Source organism: Passer domesticus, chromosome 17, assembly GCF_036417665.1.
Source record: "Passer domesticus isolate bPasDom1 chromosome 17, bPasDom1.hap1, whole genome shotgun sequence".
In the NCBI taxonomy this organism is placed as follows: Eukaryota; Metazoa; Chordata; class Aves; order Passeriformes; family Passeridae; genus Passer; species Passer domesticus.
The window spans coordinates 1,106,666-1,125,141 of NC_087490.1; the positions used below are offsets into that span (position 1 = coordinate 1,106,666).

At 48.2% G+C, this 18,476-nt stretch overlaps 1 long non-coding RNA gene across 1 annotated transcript; it reads left to right on the forward strand.

The window, feature by feature from the left end:
* Window positions 1-4,317: 4,317 nt before the first annotated feature.
* Window positions 4,318-9,891, forward strand: LOC135282792 (uncharacterized). The gene is made up of 2 exons (XR_010348840.1): window positions 4,318-4,543; window positions 9,662-9,891. It is a non-coding gene; the product is annotated as an uncharacterized LOC135282792 (long non-coding RNA).
* Window positions 9,892-18,476: the final 8,585 nt, after the last annotated feature.

Below are 18,476 nucleotides of genomic sequence, written 5' to 3' on the forward strand. Positions count from 1 at the left end.
TCCCAGTCTGTCCCAGTGTGTCCCAGTCTGTCCCTGTGTGCAGGCTCAGGGCAGCCCCAGGCTCTGCTCCAGGCCCAGCCATGGCCCCAGAGCCACGGGCAGGGCCTGAGCCCAGGAGCTGCCCCTGCCCAGGAGGCAGAACTGCTGCCCTGGGCAGTGCCAGCCCTGACAGAGCCCAGAGAGGCTCTGGGGTCTCCTCCCTGGGGCCGTGGCAGAGCTGTGAGCACACCCTGCTGTGCCCTGAGCTCTGGGATGGCCCTGCTGGAGCAGGGAGGTGACACCAGGGACCCTCTGGGCTCCCTCCAGCCTGACCCACCCTGGGATTCCATCATGTGGAGATGCCAGCTGTGGGACACAGATGTCTCCAGAGTGCCGGCAGAGAATCCAGAGGCAGGGAAGATGATGAAGAGAGAAGAAGGCCCTCTGTTTCCCACTCCTGAAAGTTTCTCTGTTCCAGGGAGGATCCACAGCCAAATTCGCCCTTGCTCTGACAGGAATGGTGCTCTGGAAACACAAAAGTGGAGGGACAAGCTGGAAAACCAAAGTCCCACTCTCAGGGGCTTTGGGGCTTTCCCTTTCTTTGATTCCTTGCATTTTGTCCCTGTCCTTCCTCTTGTGTCCTCCCATTGCAGTGGGACCCAGCTGCTGCTGCAGAATTGTTACAGATCCCTGGAATGAACAGAGAGCTGGGATTTATCCTCTGTTCAAAACACACCACTCCAGCAGGAAAGACCAGCAATGAGAGCATCTCCTCTCACCTCCAACAGAAAGGAGGGAGGCAGGAGGATGGAGAAGATTGGGGAATAGGGGAATATAAACCTCTCCCTCCTCAGCTGCTTCCTGCTCTCCATCCTTCCCAGTTCAGTTCAGGATTCCTCTAAAACTGTTTTTTGGAGCTTGTCCTGACGTTTCCAAAGGGACTTTTTGGTTGGATTATGATGTTATATCCTTAATTTCAAATGTTACCTCTCAGAGAAAAAAATATTTAACACCAGAAATTCCCAACTGCCTTCAATCAGTGTTCTCTGCTCTCTTCTGAGTTGTTCCATTCTCTTTCTATACATACATTTAAAATCTGTTCCCTCCTTTTTCCAGTCCTGTTTTTAAGATGTTTTCCTTTCAGCAGATTCATTTTCAGGACTTTTGCTCAGGCTCTTTCAGGCAACAGAAGCAGAGAGAAAATTCATCATAAAATCCCCACAGCTGGAGGTTCCAAGTCCTGATGGACCAGTCTTGGGTCTGATATTGAACCAGATCAATTCTCTTAGAACTCCAAATCCCAGAATCAGACTGGTAAAGACCTGGAAGATCATCAAGTCCAACTTGTTTTGGTATCATGGTGATGTCTCCAAGAACTGCTTTGCACACTGTGAAAAGTCTTCATTTGAAGCCATTTTGGGATTATTTATTCCAGCAGAAAACTCCAAAGTCTTTAAAAACTGAAGCCACTGCATCAGATTCCTGAGCTGAGTTCCATGTTCTTACAATTCCTGCATGGAGCATTTTGGTCATGCTCAGTGTCCTCTTGTCCAGAAAATTCCAGATTGACTTTTATCCACAAAATGTGGATAAAATGTGGAATGTTTTATCCACAAAATGTGGATGACACATGTGGAATTTCTCTGTCATGATTCCTGTGTGGCCAAGCAATTCCAACCTCGATCCCCAGACTTTAAAGGACAAAATTACAAAGGATCTGTAAGGGGCTTAATTAATTAGGCTTAATTAATTTCAATCTGTAAAATTTTCCAGGTTGAATGGAATGGTATTCAGGTCTCTCCAAGAGTTCAAGTCTGGAATACAAAGTAAGAGATGTCAGAGCAAAATCAGGGACCAGTTGGAAGATGCACAAAATCCTTTGGCTCTATCACCCAGGTCAACCCATCCCAGGAACATCCCCATGGAGGAGCCCCTCAGCTCCCAGAGGAAAAGCTCGAGGAGGTCCCACCCTTCCAGCAGGAGCACTTACTGGTTTTTACCAATATCACTGAATGGGACGTGCCTTGACTTGTCCAGCCCTGCTGCTGAGCCAAATAGCAGCAACTGTGGTGTTTTTACCCCAGAGACACTTTGGGTAGTTGTGGGTAGCAGCTGGCACGTGGGGACAAGTCTGGGCATGCTGGAGCTCCAGTGGCAGTAGGATAGAACCTCCTCTCTCAGCGGGTCGCTCCCCAGGTTTCCCTGATGGAGAGGCTTTAAGGCGATGGTGAAGAAGGAGTCAGTCCTGATGGAGGGTTTAATCCAGAGTTTTTATTGTGGGCCACATGGCCCCTGAATGTAACAACAGCTCCACCAGGATTCCCCATGCACATGGCTTGCTTGCCCTTTTAACCAGGGGAGACAGGGATGGGGGGAACCCAAGGACCACCAACCAGGTACGGGGGGAGGGGGTCTCAGGTGAGAGGGACACCTGGATGGGCCAATGGCCCCCCAGGGGGTGGAGAGCATCCTTTGAACCTGCCAATCACTTGACGTCCTTCTGGAATTTCTGGGTTGATGGACAGGATTCAGCAGAGGTCAGGGAGGGGGAAAGGAGAGGTGATTGACACACTTGGGGAAACACCGGGGTAACTGAGGCAAGCCATGACATCACACCACAACAAGCAGCTCCCTCCAGGAGGAGGGAATTTGGAATATTTGAGCAGTGTGCATGATATCTGGTGGGACAAAGTGGCTCCACTGCCTCAGAGCAGGGCCAGGGCTGATGGGTGTGCAATAGGACAGCCAGGGAATCTATGGGCTAAAGGGGAATTTGAAATGGGAACAAAAGGAAAGAGGCACACGATCCAGAGCATTTTTTAGTGCTTCTGAAGCGGGGTTCAGTGTCTCCTCTAGCAAGGCCTGGCTCCACTGTGTCACCAAAAACTCTCCACCTGATTTGCTGGATTGGAAAGCCAACACTATGTAATTACCAGTGCTGGATGTGTGGGAATTCTCCAGCCTACAGACTAGGTTATATCCATGAAATTAATACATATTCCTCACATTTCTATTCCATACTCATTACATTTCTGTGCTCATTATGAACTTACTGGGATATGAGCAAGGGTCTTTTGAGGGTCTTTGGTGGCGTTTGGAGCATCCCATTCCTCAAAATCCCCTTGGATGGTCCTGGATCTTCTGATGGATCTTCACTCCTTGAGAGCGTCTCAAATATGTGAGCAGGTTGTGATGCACCTTCTGTTATCATTCTTTATTCTGGCACTTGATCTCTGTTCCCAAAACTCAGACAATCTCCCAGTCCATATTCATCGTGGATATAGGGAAATAGGGAAACCTTGGCTGGCACAAGATCTTTTCATCACAGATGTGGGGGATTAGCACAAAGCCACATGAATCTCTGGTGTAGGGTACAAAACTCAGCATTAGCCCCAAATGTGGGATCATAAACTATTGTCCTGAAGTTAAAATTTTCCAACATTTGCCCCACTGCTGCATGGATTTTTTTCTGAGGAAACAGAACCTGGTTTGTTACAACCCCACCACTGAGGCCACCACTAAGCCATGTCCCCAAGAGCTTCATCCACAGAGTTTTACACCCCTTGAGGATTTAACTGCTTCATTAGTTAACACAGCCCCTCTCTGAAGAAAGGATGAGCCCAGATCCACCTTTGTGCTGTGACAGCCACACACCCACTGACCACAGCCTGCCTGCTGCATTAGTGCTCATCTGCATTCCCAAGGGATGGGATTTCATAGGAAGTGTTTTGGAGCAGAAACTCTCCATTCATCAGAGAGATCCATGAACTCCAGAGTGGGAGTCAGGTGTTTATGACTCTCCCCATAATATTAAATTAATACAGTGATGATTTATCAGCCTGGCAACTCTGAGTCAAACAAAGAGGGAGAGGGAAGCAAATGGAAGATGAGGTTTTTCCTGGAATAAAATATTTGTGCCTGGTATTGCTGGTTTATAAGATCCAGCCCCATAAATGTTTCACGGGCTCCTTCCCAGCCAGGCTGTGCTGTCACACACCCTCAGCAGGGTGTTTAAACTCTGAACCCTGAGTCAGTTTAATTTTCAGGCCCTGACCCTCTGATTTTATTTTACTGCAGTGAAGTTACAGAGAACAGAAAGTGCTCCTGCTGCAGGCCTGGCCCTGCATCTTTACACCTGCAGGAGGATGTGCTCTGCTGATCAGCTGCAAAGGGCACGCAGGGCTTGAAGAGACCCTGGTGGTGTCTCAGAATAAATCAGCCCCTGGGCTGGCTCTATTTATCAAGGATGTGGTTTGAATAGGAAGCCAGGCAGGAAAGCTGGAGGACAAAATGATAAAATGGCAGGAAACCTCCCCAAATCAGGCAGTGCTCCCACACAAGGTCCCAGGGAGCTCAAGGACAAACCAGCTGCTCTGGGCAAGCCTGCTTTAAAATCAGCAGAGGATCAGGGAATGTTCTCCAGCTTTCTGCTTTATCTAACATGTCTGAAAATCCAGAAAATTCAGGGAAAGAGTCAGAGCACCTCAGGGGAAGCCAAATATCACCAAAGGAGCCCCAACAGCCACACTCCAGAGGAGCTCTGAGTGGTTGTGTCTGCCCCAAGGTGAGGAGAACACGGGGAGGGCCCTCACAAGGGGTTTTTGGGGGAATTGTGCTGCTTTAGGAAGAAAAAGAAGGTCCTCATGGGGTGAGTGTGGGGCTGGAAGGAAGGAAGGGATTGGAGGTAAATGAGGAGGATCACAGCTGTCATCCTCCATCACAAGGAGGGTGGCAGGGACCTGCCTCGGCCCCTCTGCCAGAGTTTGAGCTGTGCCAGGGGCTCATCTTCTCATAAACACCCAGAGAAGCTGTGGCTGCACAATCCTGGAAGTGTCCAAGGCCAAACTGGACAAGACTTGGAGCAAATGCCTTGAAATAATTAATACAAATATTTTAAAAACCAATGTATGTAATTTTTAACCTAATGGAAAAAATAGGTGGCTTTTAACGCTATTTGGGATTGTTCAGCCTGAGAAGGCTCCAGGGAGAACTCTCCAGTACCTAAAGGGGTTAAAAAGAGCTGGAGAGGGACCTGGGACAAGGGATGGAGGGATAGGACACAGGGAATGGCTCCCACTGCCAGAGGGCAGGGATGGATGGGATATTGGGAATTAGGAATTGTTCCCTGGAGGGTTGGGAGGCCATGGCATGGGGTGCCCAGAGCAGCTGTGGCTGCCCCTGGATCCCTGGCAGTGCCCAAGGCCAGGCTGGACACTGGGGCTTGGAGCAGCCTGGGACAGTGGAAGGTGTCCCTGCCCATGGCAGGGGTGGCACTGGATGGGCTTTAAGGTCCCTTCCCACCCCAAACCATTCTGGAATTAACATCCTGGAGAGGAGCAGAGTGCCCAGAGAGGGGTTTGCTGCTGGGGCATTGCTGCTCAGAGGACCAAGGTGAAGGAAATATGGAGTCACAATGTGATGCAAAAGGAAGGTGAAGTTGAATTTTAATAAATCCACAGTCAAATGTAAGGGGGGAAATCCTAATTAGGCATCTCCAGGGATGGGCTCCAAGTGGATTATTGTCATTTCAGAGTGAGGCAGTGAGATTTTATCAGTTCCATAAAAACAACAGCTCAGCACACAAAGCAAGCAAATCAAATTATGGAATTATCAGGACAAGAGAGGACAGACACAAGGAACCTGTGCATGATACTGTAAATCCATTACAAACCTGTGCCTGGATACTGGGGCCGTTCTGGGCCCTCCCATCCAGAACAGGAATGCAGGAGAGGTGAAAAAGGTGGAGAAAACCACAGTGGGGTGAAGAAGGTCATGAAGGAGCAATTGGATAATTCAGGGAATTTCAGAGTGGAGGTGACTGTAAGGAAGATGAAAACCAGGGAAAAGGTGTGAAGGTGACAGGTCCAGAGACAGAGCAGGGGAACACCAGAGACAGAGGGTCAGGAATGTCTCAAGGGAGCATCAAGGGAGCTTCTGGACACTCCCAGAGCATCCTGCTTGGAGACATGCACAGGAAACAAAGGAAGCAGCTCCCAGTCACTGCACATCCTCATCTAACCTGGTCCTGCAGGGATAAATGCAGAATCCCCTCGTTATCTGGGACCTCATATGGGAGGGGACAGAGCCTCAGTCACAGGTGAGGCAGGGAAGGACAGCACAGAAAACAGGAGCTGGGCCTTGGGGGAGGAGGAGAAGAGAGCTGTCCTAGAAAGGGGATTAATGGTGTCTGGGGGCTCTCTCAGTAGGGAAGAACAGGGAAAAAACAAAGTAAAAATGGCTGTTTTTTCTGGAGCCAGCCTGTGGGACAGTGCAGAGAGCAGCACATGGATCAGCTCCCAGACTGGACAAAGGATGGGGACAGGATGCCAGAGCAGAGGGGCTCAGTACAATCCCAGGAAATCAACTCTCTCCTGCTCATCACACTTCTCCTGTGGATGCAGAACAAGGCTGTGGGTGATCTGTGGGGAAGTGAGAGCAAGAGTGAGCAGCAAACACAGCCCTGCCAGTATCAGGGCTCCCCACAATGAAACATAAAGTTCATGCCCTGCTTCCCCTACTAATTACCTTCCTCACCCTAAAAGAGAGCTCTGCTCACATCCCAGTGAAGGTAATTGTGAGAAATTATACTCCCAAAAATGTAAAAGGTTTATTAAACCTTATCAAAAACACAACAGAAGACTGAATAGAGAAAATATTACAGCACTGGGAGCAGAATATTTCTCCCACCATGCGCTCATCCACACAGTGGAGGTTTCACCTTTTAACCCTTTAGCACCTCCCAAAGTTCTGTCCATCGACTCCTCCTTCCCTGTCCAGGGGTGGAGATCACTGCATAAATCCTGATTGGAGCTCAGGTGCTGCCACAGTAACGAGTGACCCTCCCAAATGTCCCAAACCCAGGCAGTGCCCTGATAACAACGCAAGGGGGGTAAAACATAACTATAAATCTATAAAACTTGTCTTAACATATATACAGGATATCTGCCTTTTAATTGTGAGAGTCAGCCATCACATTAGTCATCTACCACAGTAATTACACCTGGAGCCTGGCCTGCAGACATTATTCAGGAGTAGTTGTCTCTGGGTTTGTTCCCCACAGCAGCTTTGGGCAGTGTCACACAGAGCTGCTCAGAGGGGCCCTGAATTCCAGCCATGGCCACAGCCCAGCCGAAGGCTCAGCAATAATTCCTGCCTGCTGCCAGGATGGAGCTCTTCTCCAACAGATTTGGAGCTAAAATTTAATCCATTATGGCTGTAAACAACCCACTCCAATGGGAAGCAGGTGTAACCTGTGCTGTCTGCTGAAAATATGAAGTCATAACTCTGGAAAAATGGTGCAAACCCGAGCGTCTGGCTGGTTATTTGTCAGTGGGTAATGTCCCCTGCATCCCACAATTATTGGGAGTGGGATTCATCTGGCTCCATGTGTCCCTCTGCAGCTCTCAGCAGGATAAGCAACAGAGCCCAAGCTGCCATTAATCCTAGCCTAAAGCTTAAAATAGGTCAGTGAACAGCACCTGGAAGTGTCACTTTCCTTCCAGACGCTGCAAAGGGAGCCCAGAGAGATGTGATTAGACAGAGGCATTAAAAATTAGGAGGAATAAATCCCCCAGGGAGTTGCTGCCCATGTATCTGAGCAGCACCATTGATCCCAGGGCAAGTTCAATCCCAAACAGTAATGGAAGGAGACACAGACACTGCTCAGTCTGTCCCTACAGCTGTTCATCCCTGGGATGTTCATCGCGGTCAGCTGGGACAGCCACCAGTGCCAGGTCAGGCAGGGAAAGTCACCCAGAGACAGCTCAGCCTTTTCTCTCCCAGGGATGCTCCTGAGGGACCACTGTGTTTTCCCTGAGGTGTGGGGAGGTCTGCGCAGAGGGAAAACCCAGCCCAGGTGACCCTGAGTGGGGAGGAACTAAAGGGCAAAATCAGTGCTGGAATTTGGGAGGGCAAAACAAATCCCTTTCACCTGAGGGAAAGGTGGGGAGCCAAAGGTGCCATCCCACAGACGTTGCCAGGTATGGAGAGCCTTGTTCTGTGGGAAGGGGCCTGAAAAGCTGGGGCCATCCTGAATGAGTGTCAGTGTGTCCATCTGGTACCAAATGGGATGAGAAAAGGCTGCAGAGCTCATTTTCCCCCCCTTCCCTCCTGCAGGAACATGTGGAGAGTCCTGCTCCTGCAGGACCTTTCCTTCCCTGAAACATGTTCAGCACAATTTTACACAGGGAAAACAGCAGGAGTTATTTCTTCTCCTCCCCTGATCTCTGTGAGCACAGAACCCAGCAGCAGTTCAGGAGTGGCCAGGGAGGAGCTCAGTTTATTGCCTGGAACACAACCCTGCATCAGCAGGGCTGTGATGGAAACACAGATCCCAGGCAGGCAGGGAAAAGGTCTGTTAGGAGAATGAGCTGGAGCTCTCGGAGAAGCTGCTGCATTTATGTAATGGAAAACACAATTCCCAGCCCCTCTGGGAACCTGGAGCTTCCAGCGCTTCTTTCTGTGCCTGCCAGGATTTCAGGGCCATCTGTGAGGCATCACCACTGTCCCCACATGGCCAAACATCCAGAGCTTCTTGGCTCCAGAGAAGGCATCAGGAAGAACATCCAGAGGAAAGAGCCTGGCTCCTGAGGAAGCTGGGGAGCAGGGGATGAAGGGCAGGGCTGTTCAAAGAGAGGATGCTGAGCACACGTCCCAGGGTGCAGAAACAAATCCTCTGGGGAAGGTGAAATGGAGAATCAGTCATCCCCTCTGTTATCCCAAAAATGTCGGAGCAAGGAAGAGCTGTTTTGTTCAGTCACAACACACCACAGGCCAGAGGAGCTCACTCCAGCAGGATCTGGGGTAAAGCAACTCTTGGGATTGTATTTTCAGTAGGAATTGGGCAAAATCTGTCTGGAATGTCTCAGATATGATCATTGTAATTCCTGTGCCAGCTGATCCTGAAGGAGGAGGCAGCTTTCTTCCCTCTCCTTGTGTGTGACAGGGCATCCTGAGCTGGCTGCTGGACTGAGTGGGAGATTCCCAGTGGATGTTTGAGGACATGGCTCCAACATGGGTGGCACCAGTTTTGGCTCAGGACCATCTCCTGGAGCCTCCATAGAATCACAGGATCATTAAGCTTGGAAAAAGCCTCCAGGTCACCAGGTCCAACCTTTGGCCAAACACCAGCATGCCCAGTAAGACAAATCTCATATCAAGTGCCCAGATAAGGCTGGAACCCCAAATTCCATTGATTTATCCATGTTATTCCCAACAATCAGGTGAGTGCCAGCTGGGAGCTGTTGAGGATGTCTGCTCCTGCTTTTCTCTGCCCAATTAAACCTGTCAGGGCTCTGCTTTCACATCTCCAGGGGCTGCAGGTCATTCCAGCTACCTCCAGGTGTTTTGGTGCTCCTGAGGTGCCAGGAACTGGGGTACCAGGAAGTTTGCAGGTGGCTCTGATGGAGGGACACTCTTTTACCCCCACACTGCAGTGCTCAGGTCACCCAAGGGCCACTCCAGCAGTGACTGGAAAGAAATTAGGCCTGAAATTCTCTTCCAAACTCTGTCTGCTCAGCAGGGCCACAGGAGCAGGAGACTTGTCCACACAGGCTGGTCCTTGTCATAGGAACCAGCAAGTGACAGCCAGAGTTATCTGGCTCCATGTCCCTTATTTTAAAGGCAGATCCCTGATGGCCTTGGTTCCTTCCTCGAGGTGATTTTTTATTGCTTCTTCCAGCAGATGACCCTGATTTCATTTGCTCCACGAGCTCCAGCGAGGCCACATCAATCAGGCAAAGCCTGGAGAGGAAGCAGCCCCACCGTTGATTAAAGCTGGCTCTGAGAGTGGAATTCAGCCTGGAGGAGCCTTGTCTTTTAACGGGAACTAATCACAAAGTTGGGGGAAAGGAGTTGTTCTTTTTGTGTTGTTGGTGTTCCTGGTGCACTGAAAAATCCATCAGTGAGCATTGAGCAGCTGAGCATAAATTCTTTTGTATTTTCTGATTTATTTTTTTTTACAATCATCATCATCATTATTTTCTTCCTTTTCTGTCCCATCAAACTGTCCTTAGCTTAATCCAGGATTTTTCCTATTTTCGCCATCTCAATTCTCACCCCACCTCAGGGCAGGGCAGTGGGAGAGCGGCTGTGCTGGGCTCAGTTCCCAAGTGGGATTAAACCACCACAGCCCACCTGGAAAATGACATTTTATTCCAAGAGTTTAGCGAGGAAAAAGGGCAGGACAGAGCTTTGGGACATCCTATGACCTCATTTCTCTGATAGGACCTGCCTGGCACTCCAGGAACCTCCATGCCTGGAGGGTAGGGCTCAGAGCTGGACTGGGGTTGTCTTCCTTGAAAACTGCCTGATTTCCCAAAATTTTGGGATCAAGCTCAGCTTGGAAAGCATTTCAATAACATACAGCTGACATAACTCCACATAATAAATATTTTCTGGACAAAAGGGGATTTTTAATCCATAAATATGGGCTAGTTGGGTCGTGGCTGGCCAAGGCAGGTCCCTGGTGACCAAGACTCAGTCATGGTGCAATTTCTATGTCCCACGTGAATTGCGACCATTCCAGGTACTGCAGCAAGGCAAAAGATGACTCTAAAAAGAAAGAAATTTTCCCTTCTCCCAAGTGGGAAGCTCTCCCATCAATCCCTAAATATAACAGCAATTTCCATGTGCCTTGAAAGTTTATATGGAAGTAGGTCCTCAGTTGCTTGGGGTGGTTCATCAGATATAAGTCACTATGCAAATGGGACAAGTGCAAGTGCTCAAATGATGGCATTAGAATTTTATGGACTATAATTACAAAATATTTTTTGTATATCATTATTTTTATATTATTATTTTCATATCATTATGATGGAACTTGGAAGAGAAGAACCCTTGAAAAGTTTGTGTGAGGAAAATGAGAATATGGGAAAAGGAGAAGGGATCTACTGCAGAAAAATCCCCGCAGTACCAGCAATCATTAATATGGATTTGGGGGATTGCAACAGCAAATTAAACCCTTTTTTTTCAGTCCTCACTTAGTGGTAAAATGGCAAATCCTTGTGGGATAAAAGCAGGATGGATATTCCCAACAACCTATTAGTTCTCCTTCATCTGAGGAAAATTATTAATAAAAACTGGACGTGGTTTTCTTTACTGTTGATGCTTCATGCTATGAAAATAACAAAATCTGTTGATTTGCATTACAACATCATTATCAGCTGCTTGATTATTTTCAAGATAAGAAAGGTGGAAGAGGTATTATTGCAGAATATGAAAAAAAAATCAAACATTTTGAGCTTTGGTCTATTTATCATCATTTGTAGTTTCTGTACTAACATTTACTTTGGTAGATTTGCCTCCAAGTTAACAGGAGAAGAAAATTAATGTGCCCTGTGTGAACCAGCAGCCCAAAACAGGGAATGCCATGGACGGATCCAAATTTTAGCTTTGGAATAGTCAAAAAGGTCAAAGGCACCTGGGCTGTGGCAGCCCTGGGTTGGCAGCAGGAGCAGGGCAGTGCCTGTCCCCTGAGCTGGTGCCGGGGTCGGCTGTGATTTGTCTCTGCCCCAGCACGGGAAAAGGTGGTTCTGGGCAGGCCGCGCTCTCGAAGAAGGAGTCTGGACTCTTGCTTTTCGGTCTTCAGTTGAGTTTATTGTTCCTTATCTACAAAGTTTTTCTGTCTGTCCAGCCGAGGTCTGATCAGCAAGGCAGCCAAGGGCACTCTCTCCCGCCCACGGGGCGGTTGTCTCTTTTATAGTGAAAACTATGTATTAGATATTTACCTTCTATTTCCAATACTTTTTGCCCTTGTTGGCAAGTGCACTTTCCCTATAAACCAATCCACACATGCCAACATCATCCTGAACATGGATGCCAGGGAGAAGAAAGAAGAAGGACAGGGCACGCCCAAATTCCTCCATCTTGGGATTCCTGACCCCCATGTACAGAATTCCAAACCCCCCTGTACAACATACAGAACTCCCCTGTACAGTACTCCAAAGTTTTTCCCTTCACCCTGTGATTCCTACTACTATGCTACTTAAAGTTTTGTGGCTTGTAATTCTTTATATAAGGTTGGCAATTTGCTCTATGAATTAAGGTCGAATTTCCAGGTGTCTTTGGCTTCCTGCCAGGGTCTCCGAGCCCCTGCCAGGGCTTTGAGACATCCAGGGCATCCAGAGAGATGCTCTGGGTTCCGACAAGCTGGCACTGCTGGGGCACCTCCAGTGCTGGGGCAGCTCTGGGACCCTCCTGCCAGGAGAGACCTGCAGGGGCTGGAGCGTGTCCAGCAAAGGGAACGGAGCTGGGAAGGGGCTGGAGCCCCAGCAGAGGCTGAGGCTGCTGGAAAGGGGCTCAGCCTGGAGAAAAGGAGGCTCAGGGGGGACCTTGTGGCTCTGCACAACTCCTGACAGGAGGGGACAGCCGGGGGGGTCGGGCTGTGCTCCAGGGAACAGGGACAGGAGCAGAGGGAACGGCCTCAGGCTGGGCCAGGGCAGGCTCAGGGTGGAATTTGGGAATTTTTTTTTCCACGAAAGGGTGGTCAGGCACTGGCACAGCTGTACAGGGCAGTGGTGGAGTTTCCATCCCTGGAAATGTTAAAAACTTTGTGGATATGGCACCTGGGGACCTGGATTCATGTTTGGACTTGCTGAACTTGGAGGGTTTTTCCAACCAGAACCATCCCATGATTCTGTGAATAACCAATTCTAATCTCACTTAACTCATGGAAGCTCTTCCGGCACAACAGAAATCTTTCAATTTGCCTACCTTAAACTCATGGAAATCCAGGTGTCTCCCCAGAAGCCTTTTTTCCTCTCTAATGTGCACCTAACAGGCTCATTAAATGATTTAATGCCATTAAAGGTCACTCCTGCACATCCAGAAGGACTTTCCACATGGAATTTTTTATTTTATTACACAGAAATAAAGCTGAGGTGCACAGACCCTCTTTTTAATAGTCGAATATGCACATATTTATTTATTTATTTCCCAAAAGAGGTTTTTTCATGACAGAGCTAATTAAAACAGACTTATCTTGTGCTCTCTCTATGAGAGATTGCGAACATTAAAGAGGGGGCTAAAAAAAGAAAATAACAAGTGACATTATTTGGCCACAAACACAGCTCCTATTTAAAAGACAGGCACTGGTAAAATGGAAAAAAGCCAAGAAGTTTCATTCCATTGCATTTTGGGATAACAAGGAGGTGTTTGAGAGGCTTTAAGTTGATATTTTGGACTATTCTGTGCAAAAAAATTCAGCACAGGTTGTGTGTGATAACAGCCCTGGAGACCTGGATATGAAAACACCTGAAATTTAAACTATAAATATTTCTTTAAATATTTATTTCACTACTTCTCACACCAGGGACCTGTGTTGTCCCCATATCACTGAGGGGGAAAAAAAGCTTTCCTTGAAGAACTAAATATGAATAAGCTGCAAAAATCCATGAAATATTGATCCTGTCCAGGCTGGCCTGCAAATGGAAGAGAATCCTGCTCGTACACCTAAGGAGTGTTTTACAAATCCATTAAAAATAACACAGTAGCCCCAGAATGCACTAAAGGTGATTAATTTGTACCATTTTAAATAATATACTCCGGCTTATAAAACCTGAATTATTTATGAGAGCAGCAGTAACATCTACTGGAAAGAAAAATAAATGTCGGGCTAAAGTAAACAGTGTTTTTCCAAATGTCACAACACACACCATAATTTCTGTATTTCCACCTGGTCGTTCCTCGTTTTCAGAGAACCATGGGATTGCTGAGGTTGGAGGAACCTCTGGAGATCACCAAGGACTTAAGCAGACTGTCCAGGACAGGGTTTTAATAGCTCCAAGGACAGAGAGTTCACAGCGTCCTTGGACAATCAATGCTTGACCAACCCTAAAATTCTTCCTTTTAGGTATGAGGGAATGTTCTGGGTTGTAAGATGTGGTTGGGGGGTATTCTATCCCCATCTGTCAGAGCTGGGCAGTTCTCTGCTGTTCATGGGGCAGTTTTCTTTATCTCTCCCACAGCCAATCCTCCCTCCAGGAGATCTCTGCTGTCCATGGCCACTGAGTGTCCCTGCAGGGCTGATCAAATTCCAGCATCCCATGGGGAGATGTTCCGCCCAGGGCAGGAGCCAAGCATTCCTACCTGGATCCAGTCTGAGCCTGGAACAGCCCAGCAGCCTTTGCCCACTGCATTCCCAGAGGAGCAGCTTTCTCCTGCCCTGCATTCCCAGAGGAAGAGCAGGCCCATCTCCAGCAGCCCTGGAGCTGCAGAGGAAAACTCCAGCCTTGTGCAGGATCCCTGCTCCAGCAGAAGCACAGCTGGCACTGCAGGAGGGCTGAGCCCCCATGGGATGGGGCTGTGCCACCACCCTGACCCACAGGGTGACAGGGCCTCTTCTGACTGTGGCAGTGCTTTATTTTCTTTTTTGTACTATTACGTTTTTAGTTTTCCTAGTAAAGAACTGTTATTCCTGCTCCCATATCTTTGCCTGAGAGCCCCTTAATTTCAAAATTATAACAATTTGGAGGGAGGAGTTTGCATTTTCCATTTCAGGGGAGGCTTCTGCCTTCCTTATCAGACACCTGTCTTTTCAAACCAAGACAGTGAAGCCTCCTGAATTTCAAGTTTTTGAGCACTGTCCCCGTTCCTGGCACTGGGCACCACTGGAAGAGCCTGGATCCAACTCCTGCCCATCCTGCCATGGACACAGACAAGGTCTCCTCTCCTCCAGGCTGAGCAATCCCAGTGTGACCACACTGAGACCCCTGAGGGTGATTCCTTTCCCTGCAGTGCTGCACAGCCTGGATTTACCCCTTGGGCAGCACCTCCAGCAGCGTGAGGAAAAAGTGGGAAAAGGAGCTGTCCGTCTTTCCCTGAGGATGCAGCAGGACAGGAACTTGGAGCATGCATTGGGAAGATTGAGAGGTTTAATTCCTCACCGGAGCCACAGAACCTGTGTGAGCACCACAAGGCTGTCTCTGCCACACGTCTGCTCTCACCTCATGATGGTTTTATTATTTTCCTGTCAGTTTTCCTTCCCAGCTGTTTTACAAGCCAAACTTATCATTTTGGTGAAAGCCTGGGAAGGCTTGAGCAGGGCTGGGGTTAAAGGAGGTCAAAGGAGGAGGCAGTACTTGCAGGCTGCAGTTTGGATGCTTTATGTTCTCCTCAGAGCTCCCTGTCAGCTCCTGCTGCCATTGCCAGGTGATGGATTGGCTCTCAGCTCCTCACACAGAGAAAACATTGGGAAAGGGATTGCATCCCACCTGGAATGGGAACTGGAGCACAAACTGGGCATCTCTCACCTCAACAGCAGTGATCAGTGGGAGGGGAGGGGAAAAGGTGTGCCCATGGAACTGGAGGAGCTTTAAGGTCCCTTCCCACCCAGCCCATTCTGGATTCAATGGCCCTGGAGAAGAGCAGGGTGCCCAGGGAGGGCTTTGCTCTCATGGGAGGCTCTGCTGTGGGAGACAGCTGGGGCAGGTTCTGAGGAGGACAGAACAGGGTTTGATTCTGGTAAGGACAGGAGAACAGCACAGCCTTGGAGAAACAGATAAAGGATGTAATTTAGGCAAAGCACAAGCAGGAGCCAGCCCAGCTCTGTCAGGCTGACAAAGCAGAAGTTATGGAAAACAAAGATATTTGGCTTCCTCAGAAATGGGGGTTGAGGAACAGCAACCTAAAAGGACACCAGACACTTCAGACAGACCCAAAGAACCCTAGGAGGACTTTGATAAGGGGTGTGATTGTGTAAAATGAAGTCAAGTAATCAGGCATAGCTCATGGGTGTGTAATCAGTGTGAGATAAAAACTCTGTTCATCCAACACTCAATCAGATCCTCCCTGTGCCCAGCACTGCAATACAGAATTCCTGATTTTTAATACTCCAAACTGTGTTAGAAAGTTTCCATCTGGCTGGTTTCAGTACCAATTCCACACTTTGGAGGATGAAGGTGGTGAGATGGAGAAGGAGAGAGCCCTTCCATATCGAGCTCAGGGCTCACTCCCCTCCTCAGCAGAGTCAGTAGGAATGTCATCCCAGGCCAGCAGGAGTCTCTGGCCCGTGGTGGGGCAGGTCAGGCCTCCTGGCCAGAGAGAAATGATCCCAACCCTCCCCTCAGGGGCAGGATTCACCTGTGGGTTGAGCCAGAGATGGACTTGGGCCAAGATTCAGAGTCCTGGGCTTTGTCTCCCACCTCCTCCAGTCCAGCATCAGATGAGAAGGGTGAAGGGCACTGGTTCATTCCTGCCTTTCCCTTGTCACATATCCATCCCAGAAGGATGTTGTGTGCAGGAAACTCAAGCATTGACGGGGATCAGGGGCCCCTGTGAAATCTCATGATCACCTACAAAGCAGCCAGAGGAAGCAGAAAGCATCCAGCATTGACAAGGGGGACTCCTCTGGACCCTCTGAACTCATTAAATCCTCTCATGAGAAGGGACATGGGTGAGAATCCTGCATTTTCCTGGAGCCCTCCAGCAGTGATGTGATGGAGGCAGAGCTTTCAGAGCAGATCCTGTCACCTCCTAGACACCCAAACCTTTAGCACCATGCCAGCTGTGAATTGGACCCTTCCACCACCGCTGGGACATGAGGGACAGCAGAATTTCAAATGCCTGAAAGGAGAATTCCTGCCAGCAGAGCTGTTTATTTGGAAGCATCCCCTCAATTAATTTGTTTTTCTTATTACGACATGGACTTACAGTTGTTAGAACTTCCCATTTAGTGACAATGTCCTCCCTTTGGAGACTGCCATGACAGGAGATGATGAGGCAGGAATAGTCTGAGTTCTCCAAGGAATCTTGTTATCTGGTCCAAGAAACTTCTGTTCATCCTTAAACAGAACAGAGGCTGGAAACCCAACCATGACATCAGGAGCCACCAGGATCAAAACCAAAACCAAGATCCTGTTTTGCATACCCAGCCAAACTGGCTCAGTGGACACTAAGAAATGAAACCCTTTGGGATTTATCCCTGCAGTCCTGGCTGGATTTTTTAGATGAGACAGGAAGAGTCAGGTAAATCCTATTGTCCCAACACTCATTTTCTCTGATTGCTGAGTACCTGCTATTGAATAAAACCAATAGAATTTCTGCTCCTGGACATGTGCTGGGAGGAAGGCTGGGTGAATAATTGATTTTTCAGTTCAACTACCGAGTTAAAAAGTGAAAAAAAAATCAATTTGATCCAAACCCAAGCAGATGTTTTCAAGTTTCCTTGCCAAAAAGAAAAATGAAACAATTCCACTTCAGTGATTAAAAACAAAGAAGTTTTATTCTGGTTTGGGCCATTTGGAGGAAAATGAACCTGCAAAGTTATTGCGTCCTTTTACACTCAACAGCCCCTATAATTCAGCATTAGCAAGGCCTGGAGTGGTGTCCCCACCTCCAAACGGGGACGATGTCCCCATGTTTCAGGAGGAATCTGTTCCTTGTTTCAGGAGGAATCTGCTCCATGTTCTATGGGGAATCTGTTCCATGTTTCATAGGAAATCTGTCCCACTCATGCTCTACTCACTGGAACAAAAAGGAAAGGTGTCTCCTCTGCTTCCACATCCCTCAGAGATGCAGGATCATCCTACCCCCCAAATTAAGTATTTGGTCTTAAGTGGAATAATCAGGACATTGTTCCAAAATCCCCCTGCAGGGAGAGGAATTCAGCAGAGATCTGGATCACCCCAGTGACTTGGAATTCAACAGAAGTGGATTTCAACACATTTAACCTTTGAATTGAAGGACAGAAAGTGGTTTCTCTTCTTGAGGTTATTTGTTTTTTTCCTCTTAACAGGCTGGCCATTTCACAGAATTACTTTGAAATGCAGATCAGAGCAAACTATTTCACATTAGTTTATTCTGCCCCTGAAGTTTCCTTACCTGAGTTGTCAGTACAGCTCATGGAGTCTGTCAGGTCACTTTGCCTTTTCCATTTGGAATCCTGCCCAGAGCCCAGGGTTGTTGTTGTGGAGTTTTAATTCCCCCCAGCAGGAGCTGATCCCGCTCAGTTCTGCTGTCAGGAAAGGCAGAGCAGTTTCACTGATCCCCCTTGTAGCAGAAGACAGGACTCAAGTGTCTCCCTTGTTCCATCATGAGGCAGGGGAAATTGTATCATCCAAAAACTCCTTCTTGAACATCCTTAAAAGACAGGGATGTGGGAGACAGCAGGGAGAGTGTAAACAGAAGCACAACAGCAACTGTTAACACCAAGCAATCTTTGATTTTAAATCACAAATACTCACCCAGCGTGCAGGAATTGGGGTATTTATTTCTTCTTTTTCAGCACACCTTCTCCTTTCCCCAGAAGCTCTCACTGCTACTTAAGTGGATTCTTGGGAAAATGAAGCTGGGAGGGAAGGAATAGAGACTTTAATCTTATTTTGTGGAAACTGCCCCCTAAATAACTCAGAATATAGGATGTGGGATAAAACTGGAGCTGAATGTTTGTGCTGCAGGAAGGGCCTTTTGCCCCAGCAATGGGGACTTTGCATTCCAGGATATGGAGCCAGGACACTCCCATCCCACTGGGACTGACCTGACCTATAGAAATCCAGGTGTCT